The sequence below is a fragment of the Podarcis vaucheri genome (genome assembly GCF_965113315.1).
Source record: "Podarcis vaucheri genome assembly, chromosome: 15".
Lineage (NCBI taxonomy): Eukaryota > Metazoa > Chordata > Lepidosauria > Squamata > Lacertidae > Podarcis > Podarcis vaucheri.
Genome location: NC_138753.1, coordinates 29,356,095 through 29,365,834, shown reverse-complemented (window position 1 = coordinate 29,365,834; position 9,740 = coordinate 29,356,095). Strand labels below are relative to the sequence as shown.

Sequence of the window (9,740 nt, the reverse complement as noted above, 5' to 3'; positions counted from 1 at the left end):
AGCATTGGCTTGGGAAGGCACTCTGTTTATAAACAGAAAATCACTGACTTTATTTGGGGACTGAGGCGGTTGCCACTAAAGCCTGCCCCATTTTCCTGCTCCATCTTTCAAGGCTGCTGGCTCCATCGTTCTTGCATCGGCAGCAATTTGCCCCAAATTGCTCTCACTCGATTTCATGGCTTTACTGCATTATTTCACCCCTCCAGGCAAAAGGAGGGAAGGAGAGGCCTTCAGACTATCATCCAGCCTGCAGCGCCAGGGGCAGTGGGCAGAGGCGTGAAATCTCCTGCCTCTCCAACACGCCCAGGTTTCTTTTCAACCTTAACAACATGTGTCACCACATTTCACAATGAATTTAGCTGTCATTCATGTTTCATTAGGGTAAGTGCCTTAAAAACAGATTAGAGACTCAGCTAATTTACTCATTAGTAAAAGGAAATTAGCCATTTGAGATCTACTCTAATAAAATTAGCCGGGTGACAAATGCTTTGTTGCTGTGTTTATTAGATTACCATGCTTGCTGCATTTTAAAGGCATCAACAACCCTTCAGAAGCAGTTCTCCAGCTTTACTCTTCCCTTTCCTATATTTACTTCTGGATTTCCCCCCTGGCAAATTAAGGAGAGAAGACAAAGAGAGGCAGTCTGCAGGGTGTGCGTACGCTGAACATGGTTAGCAAAAAACGAATGGCTGCTCCTACGTGGATTGGAAGATTTTGCCCTTGGCGCCTGTCTCTGCACCAGTTGATTCTCATCTGACTTGTCCCAGAAAACGGAGTGAGCAGGAGCAGTACATGCAGTCCAGACCTCAAGTGCTGTCCTGCTCTGATTTGGACTTTATTTCCTTAGGATTGTATCCAGCTAAGTAAGTTCTACTCAAAGTAGACCCATTGAAATAACATGACTGAATTTGGTCATGCCCATGGAGGACCGTCCAAGTCTCCCTATTTCCCAGGGACAGTCCTGGATTTACATAAGCTGTCCTGGTTTCTGATTTGATCCTGGAATGTCCCATTTTCCCTTAGGATGTCCCTATTTTCGCTGGAGAAATGTTGGAGGGTATGGAGTTATGTAGCCCACAAGCCAAGGAGATAAGTAACTATACAACCTTCAGAAGACATCTGAAGGCAACCCTATATAGGGAAAGTTTTTTTTAATGTTTGATGTTTTATTATGTTTTTATATATATTGTAAGCTGCCCAGAGATGTGTGGGGTATAAATGTTGTTGTTGTTGTTGTTGTTGTTGTTGTTGTTGTTGTTGTTGTAATTTACCATATTTTTCCATGTATAAGACAATGTTTTTTGCTAAAAAAAATTAGGCAAAAATTTGGGGTCATCTTATATACGGATAGCAGAGGGGGGTGGGCAGGTAATCAGTGGTGAGTGACTGGCATTTGTAGTGAGGTGAGTGGGTGGTGATTGGCGACTGAGGTGAGCGGGCAGGCTGGCAAGATCAACGATAGCTGCAGCGAGTGGGTAGGCAATTGGCGGCTGCAGTGAGTGGTCATGTGGTCATGCGATTGGTGTTGGCTGTGGTGACCCCCCCAAAAAAGCTCAACAACTCAAGAAACATTGATTTCAAAAAAATAAGGGTCTTCTTATACATGGGGGCGTCTTATACATGGAAAAATACAGGTATGTTGTTGATGTTGATGATGATGATAATGATGATGATGATATAGGACGTCCCTATTTTCATCAGAAAAATGTTGGAGGGTATGCCATGGATTTCAATAGGTCCACCTGGAGTTGAATACAGCAACACTTAGTGGTGAAGTTAGCTCATTATTAAGCAGGCACTACATTGCCTGCAATGTCCATTATGCTTGCCTTGAGCTGCAGTATCACAACCTGCAATTGGTTTGCGACCTGACCTTAGACCGAAAGCTGGAGAAAGGGAGAGATAAGGTAAATGCCAAGGGTGTATGGTGTGTGTGTGTCAGTTATAGAGCACTCAAAACTGCAGGTTCCTTCCATAGAGGCTGAGGCTACTAATGGCTACTAGCCACATTAGCTACCTGTCGGAGGCTGTATGCCTCTGAATACCAGTTGCTGGAAACTGCACTCGGGTCCTGCTTGTTGCCTTCCTGAAGGCATCTGGTTGGCCACTGTGAGAGCAGGATGCTAAACTAGATGGGCCACTGGCCTGATCCAGCTGTAGAGGTCCTCTTAGATTCTTGAAAGATTCTGTGTTCAGTCCCAGCCAGCGGTGAAGTGTTTCTGTTAGGGGGGCCCAGGGGTGGTTGCCCCAGGCACAATATTGCTAAGGGTGCAAAATATCAGCATCTGGTGCTGCCTCAATACAGCTGCTTGCTTCTGTTTCTGGGTTCCATTGAAAAGGGCTTCTCCATGCAAACCAGGAAGTGACCTCTCCAGACAACAGAACAATTCTTTATTTCTTATCTCTGTGGCTGTGATCTCCTGGGTGACATGAATTCCGTTAGGCAGCTAAATTTGCATGTGTACACCATCTGTTTCCCTCCTCCCACCTTTGTGAAGCCCCAGGCAACCCATGATACGTCACTGATCCCAGCCATCCTTACCTAAGAGGCACCCTTCCCACTGGAAGCACCCTTCCCACCAGCCCCATCAATATTGGGCAATTCATTGCCATTTTCCTTTGCCATATTTTTTTTTCTGTGCCCATGAGAAGTGTTGTTAGGGTGTGGCCCTGGATACCCAAGAACCAGATTTTTTCTCCTACCCTCTCCACCAGGGAGCCAGTGTGGTGTAGTGGTTAAGAGCGGTGGACTCATAATCTGGGGAACCGGGTTCGATTCCCCGCTCCTCCACATGCAGCTGCTGGGTGACCTTGGGCTAGTCACACTTCTCTGAAGTCTCTCAGCCCCACTCACCTCACAGAGTGTTTGTTGTGGGGGAGGAAGGGAAAGGAGATTGTTAGCCGCTTTGAGACTCCTTCGGGTAGTGTTAAAGTGGGATATCAAATCCAAACACACACCAACCACCTTCACCTCCCCTCATTTTAAAAACTTCAACCACCACCACCAACAACCAACCCTTACAGGCTAGCTTTCCATTTGAAAATTGCACCGAATTGGCATCTACAGAAATACATGCATTTTTGTGGTGAGTCTGGTGCCCGGGACTCTTTCAGGGACTTTGCAATGCTGCTGCTCATCTGAGGAGAGCACTTGATGCATCAGATGCAAGTGGGCTGTTATGCATCAAAGCTCCCGCCATAATGACTCTGACCGTCTTTGAGGTCTCACAAGATGCTTTATTTCTTTTTGCTGAAACAGCCTGAGACAACGGCTACTACCCCTCTGGAACTCTGGGCTAGATAGACGAGTGATCTGACTCAGCACGAGGTAGCTGGGAATGTTCAAACCAGATCTAGATAGCGGAATAAAAAAGCTAATTAGGCACCTTGATCTCTCTTGCAGGCACTTTGCTTATGCTCCCAACCTCTCCTTTGCAGCCTCTGTGAAGGCTCCCTGCAGAGGAGCTGTGAAGAAGCAAACGAGGCCTGTGATGCAAGATTGCCTTGATTAGAATCCTCTTTTCTGCCTGTAAACTGTGGAGCTGCAAGCAGCTTGATTGAGGTGATCGGAGCTCCGAAAGACTGATAGAAAAATGAGGGTCTTTGGGAAGGACCTGGCAATAGCCAGCCAGGAGGATGCTGGGATTCATTTGGGGAGGGGGGAAGGATAGCCACTTAAATAGCAGATTGTTATCCTTTGGCCCAATCCACCTGGACATTTTCCTGTGCAAACCTTGCTGAAATGAATGTGGAAGAGCAGCAGAAAGCAGCATGCAGGGATGCCCACTAAGAAATTTCCTCTCGATTCAGCCTCTGTTTATATGAAGACACAAAATGTGCTGAGCGCATAATAGTTAAATGACTGTGCCTCTTACTGAATTTTTGTATCCCATGCAACTGACCCACTGGCAGTCCGTAGCAGGGTGTGGCAAAGAAGAAACTCGCTCCTGGAAGATGGGAGGTCAAGTCCCATGTCAATGAATTGGGTGGCTTAGGGGAAACTCTGCCATGCCTATGGGCTATGCATGCCCTTGGCCACACTGTGCGATGATCATATTAGAGGATTTGATCATGGAGGATCCAATCCCACTGCAGGGAGCTTGAATAGACACTCTTCGGGTCACTTTGGCCCCTTGGGACATCCCTTCTCCAAGCACGAGTGGTCCAGGCACCTGTGTGGGTTGTTTTTCCTTCAAGGACCCCTCTTCTCCCCTGTCGTCTGCACTGGAATGGCCAGGCTGGTTGGCTGGGACTGTGTCTGCTCCGCTTTCCAGCTCTGTTCTGTCCTGGAACAAATCACCGTCTTGGATAACAGCCGATGTGTTTATCCCAAGGGATATGACTCTGAATATTAGGATGTCAAAACCAAGCGCATTTGCAATACGTTACTGTCAAAGAGGAAATAAAAAGGGAGTTTGGCTTATTTAATTTAGTGCAAGAGTCTGTTCAGGAGAGAGCGGAAAAAACCCCGAGAAAGCGGGAGCAAAAAAGAGAGACAGATGGGGACTCTGCTGTTTCCTTGGCAGCCTACAGTGGCAATTGGTGCTTAAAGTTGTAACCAAAGGAAAAAACTCTTGGCCGCTTTAGAGGTAACTGGTGGGGAGGGAAGGAGGTTCATTTCCTCCTCAACTCATGACCACTGTCTTCTTAACCAGTGGAGAAGGGACTTGGCCACATGTCTTCTCAAGACAGCTGCATCATCTTGTGTTCTGAGTCATCTTGTCAGGTGGGGCAGTTTTTCGGGACAGTTTTTTGGAAGATTTTAGGAAGTTGCTTAGTCCAGACTGTTACTCTTTGGACGGTATGACGAGTCAGTTGCATACTGACAAATTTAGTGTTCACAGTTAAAGTGAATTTGGGGCTCTTGGGCAATAAGCCTACATGCCCCCCCCAATTTTTATTGTAAGAAAAGTGGCAGGAAAATGCACCACAAAGGATGAAATACTGAGAATGCCAAGAGATGTATAACTTCTGAGGAAACAAAGCGGAAATGATGCTCAATACCTCTGTGCACATCAAGGCAAAGTGGAAACTAAGCCAAGAAATAGATTGTCTGGAAGAGCCCAGAGTCAGTTGCTTGGTTCAGAATCATATTCACTAACTGGCAGCTGCTCTCCAGGGCATCAGGCAGAAGCCTTTCCCAGCCCTGCCTGGAACGGCTGGGAACTGAACATGAGCCTCTGCATGCAAAACAAACTTGTACGAAGCTGCCTCATACTGAGATACAGTAGACCACTGGGTCATCCAGTTCGGTATAAGCTCTGTTTGCAGAGCTGGTTCTCCAGGGTTTCAGACAGGGGTTTTTCTCAGCCCTACATAGGGATGGGTGTGTGTGCTTAAATACAAGCAGAGCTCCTGCCCTTCCTCAAAGCACTGGCAAGATCAGGTGCTGGCTTTGCCAGCTGTTTCTAGCATGTTGGCACCAGCCGATGTGTATATATGTGCCAGGTCAGGATGCAGGAAGTCAGGTGTGAAGTCAGTTCTCTGCAAAGCCCTCATCTGGCAGGTCTGCTTCACAGGTCACAAAGGTAACTCTATGGCAGGGAACATGCCAATCCCTTCAAGGTTCAGCACCCTTAGTTGAAAGACCTCTGGGGGACAGAGCATTGGATTAGGTGGACCTTGATCCAATCCGGCAAGGCTGTTCTTGTTATTTTGTTTTTATCACTGGTGTAGAGTCGGGAAAGACCTTAGCATGAGATCCTGGGCATCTCCTGATCAATACTTTCATTTACACTCCACATTCACCCAGAAAGCCAGTGTGGTCTAGTGGTTAGACTGCTGGACTAGGACCTAGGAGACCAGGGCTCAAATCCCCACACAGCTTTAAAGTTCATGGTGTGTTTTGGGGCTAGACATTGTTTTTAGCCTAACCTCCCTCACAGAGGTCTTGCGATGATAAAATGGGAAGGGGGGAAACCATGTACGCCCCCTGAGCTCCTTGGAGGAAAGGTGGAATATAAATAAATAAAATTAACATGATGGGAATTGGTAAGAGGATATATTAATTCTATTTAACCCTCTGGAGACCCACGTGTGAGTTAACCACATAGGAATGAAATGGCTAGTGCCTGGTTTGTTTGTTTTCTTAAATGCAGGGCTAGCACACAGAGAGCACCAGTAGCAGAGTATTAAGTTCTGTCGCTAGGCAGATTAATGGAGCATAGGAATAGGCTATTAAACCTTATTTATTTTGTTCCAGCTTCTTGAGGCAACTGGTCCCCTTTTTCAATAAAACAGACCACAGACTGCAAAGTAAATTTAAAATGTTTTACTTACAGCTTCTCGGCCTCAGGCATACATTTTTCCTTCTGCAACAGCAATAAGATAATGCAAGTAAAATGCTCTGAGAAGTGCAGCAAAGCAGCCTGGGGCTAGAGGGTATTGTGAGGCATGTCCGTCTCCACTGCGTGCAGCATGAAGAGAGGGCAAGAGAGAGGGGAACAGGAAACAAGCTTCACTTCCTCCCTCTCAGGAGAAGAGGGGGGCGTGACCTCACTGAGCCTACTCTAGCAGTTAGAACTCTGTCGTCTTCATATACTATACCTCCCTCATATACTATACCTCTTCATATACTAACTAGTAAATATCACTGTTACGCTTGACTGCTAAAATTTCCCACAATAAATACATTATTGCGTAATTAAAACAAGGCCCACAGAATGTCTAAGTGAGCCTAAGTATCTGGAGAAGCTTCTGTTTGTATTTAGAGTCTTGTTTTTTCTTCTTCCAGAGGTCAACACAGGAGACTCGCCTCTCTTGAAGCTGGTGACAGAATGCCTCCCAGTACCAATTGCTGGGAATTGCAGGTGTGTGTGGGGTGTGTGTTGTTGTGCTCAGGTGTTGACTGTGGGATTTCCCTTGGGGCATCTGGCTGCCCACTGTGAGAAAAGAGTGCCGGACTCGATGTGCTTCAGCTGTCCTGAGCTGCAGGGCTTTTCTCGTGTTCTTAGGTACAGGTGATGGTTTGCTCTGATGCTATCTGGGCAATTTCACAGTAACCTCAAACCAAATTTAAAGCTTTATGGCAACTACTGTTTTATTCTAAGGAGCCCTCAGTGACATCCCCCCAACCACTGCACTGTCATAGAATCATAGAATCATAGAGTTGGAAGAGACCACAAGGGCCATCGAGTCCAACCCCCTGCCAAGCAGGAAACACCATCAGAGCACTCCTGACATATGGTTGTCAAGCCTCTGCTTAAAGACCTCCAAAGTAGGAGACTCCACCACACTCCTTGGCAGCAAATTCCACTGTCAAACAGCTCTTATTGTCAGGAAGTTCTTCCTAATGTTTAGGTGGAATCTTCTTTCTTGTAGTTTGGATCCATTGCTCCGTGTCCGCTTCTCTGGAGCAGCAGAAAACAACCTTTCTCCCTCCTCTATGTGACATCCTTTTATATATTTGAACATGGCTATCATATCACCCCTTAACTTCCTCTTCTCCAGGCTAAACATGCCCAGCTCCCTTAGCCGTTCCTCATAAGGCATCGTTTCCAGGCCTTTGACCATTTTGGTTGCCCTCCTCTGGACACGTTCCAGTTTGTCAGTGTCCTTCTTGAACTGTGGTGCCCAGAACTGGACACAGTACTCCAGGTGAGGTCTGACCAGAGCAGAATACAGTGGCACTATTACTTCCCTTGATCTAGATGCTATACTCCTATTGATGCAGCCCAGAATTGCATTGGCTTTTTTAGCTGCCGCATCACACTGTTGGCTCATGTCAAGTTTGTGGTCAACCAAGACTCCTAGATCCTTTTCACATGTACTGCTCTCAAGCCAGGTGTCACCCATCTTGTATTTGTGCCTCTCATTTTTTTTCCCCCAAGTGCAATACTTTACATTTCTCCCTGTTAAATTTCATCTTGTTTGTTTTGGCCCAGTTCTCTAATCTGTCAAGGTCGTTTTGAAGTGTGATCCTGTCCTCTGGAGTGTTAGCCACCCCTCCCAGTTTGGTGTCATCTGCAAATTTGATCAGGATGCCCTTGAGTCCATCATCCAAGTCGTTGATAAAGATGTTGAATAAGACCGGGCCCAAGACAGAACCCTGTGGCACCCCACTAGTCACTCTTCTCCAGGATGAAGAGGAACCACTGTACATCTCTTTACACCAAGGTTGATCTTTCTTCTTCCCCCTTACAAAACTATTTGGTTGAAAATGGGCCTTGGCATATGGGCAAGGGGAGGGACACACCAACTTGTGTGGTGTGGATGTGCATTTAGAGATTCGTCTGCTCTCAGGCAAGGGAAGCCAGAATTTAATATTTTGCAAAGCCTCTTTGAAGGCAGAACCTCTTCTTGACTCCTCAGGGAAGTTTCTGAATTGGCCATGTGCCAATTAAGAACCATAAAAGTACTTTTAAATAAATAGATATAAAGCACACAGCTCCAGTCGGAAAGTACCGGGAGGAAACAGCTTATTGTGTCCCTTGGAAAACTGTGTGCTGCACTGGGCAGCTCAGAGGAGATGGAAACAGCATGAATGGGACCCATAAGCTGTATCTCCTTCAAAATCAAAGGATAGATTAAGGATATGGCATTTGTGTGTGTTTTGTGCTGGCGGTCCCTGCAGAATCCTCTGTGTTCTCTAATATCTGTTTGTGGGAGTTTCTTTGCTCGATGCTGAAAGAGGGAATGGCTGAGGTTTCCAAGAACGAACCCCACAAAGAGCATGCTTTTGTGGGGTGGGTGGTGGTGGAGGAGAGAGAAATCTACTCCTCCATCCTAGCCATCTGTCTTGTTTACAAGATGCAAGTTTCCACACAACCCTTTTATCAGCGAAGCATCTCAGAAGCAGTAGTTGAAGGTGAAGTTTGATCTTCTTGCCTGCGCCAGGAATGAGGGCACGGTAAGGATTCGTCTCAGGCTTCTTCAAAGCAGGTAACTGTTGTGTCAGTTGCCAAGCAAATTCTGGACCACGCAGAGGGAGGGTGATTCTCATTTAAGCCTGAAAGTATGTGTTAGGGAGCCACTTCTGTATATATATCCAGATTGGATGAGATTAAAGGATGCCACCCCTTTTAAATCGTACAGCACCTAGTAAGTTATAGGATAGCTGATTTTAGAAACAAATATTTCTGGAATAGTGGTAATGATGCTGAGGAGGAGTCTTGCCTCAAAGGTGGTCACATGCAGTCTCCATTGGGATGATACCTTGACAGTGCCACATGATTTAGATGGAAGGACAGAAAGCTGTAGCCATTTTTGTTAAAGTAGTGGAGTCACAGCACTGCATGCACAGAACCAGAAAGCACTGTGGGTGGGTTCACCCATTTGATGACGGCTTCATTAAGTGATGACTTACATGCATGGCTGGACTATCAGTTGCCACTTGTGGGTGGAATATCATTTTGTGACAGACAGTACCTTCCCATTTTTCACATCACACCTGGATATTCCTTTAGTGTGGAGAACACTGTGGGGGGAAGGTTTGTAGCACCTGGCAATGCAGAACTTCCCCAGAGTTTCTGCTTTGTTTGCAGAAGTCCAATATCCTGTTTCAGCTCAGCGGCCAGAAAGATTCCTCTGGGAAACCCAAAAACAGGACACCAGCACAACAGCACCTGCCTATGATTGATCGACAGGACCTGGTACTCAGAGCCAGACAGCCTCTGAGAGATAAAAAACATGAAGAAGAGGCCTGCTGAATCAAAGACATACCCAGATACCTCTTTGAAGCCCATGAGCAAGGCTAGAAGGGGCTACCCCTCTCTCACTTTGCCTCCCTAGCAACTGATATC

General features: G+C 46.4%; 1 long non-coding RNA gene across 1 annotated transcript; it reads left to right on the top strand.

Annotated features, from left to right (window-relative positions):
• Positions 1–803: 803 nt before the first annotated feature.
• LOC309519752 lies at positions 804–9,513 on the top strand. The gene is made up of 4 exons (XR_014214003.1): positions 804–863; positions 3,404–3,562; positions 6,734–6,809; positions 9,483–9,513. It is a non-coding gene; the product is annotated as an uncharacterized lncRNA (long non-coding RNA).
• Positions 9,514–9,740: the final 227 nt, after the last annotated feature.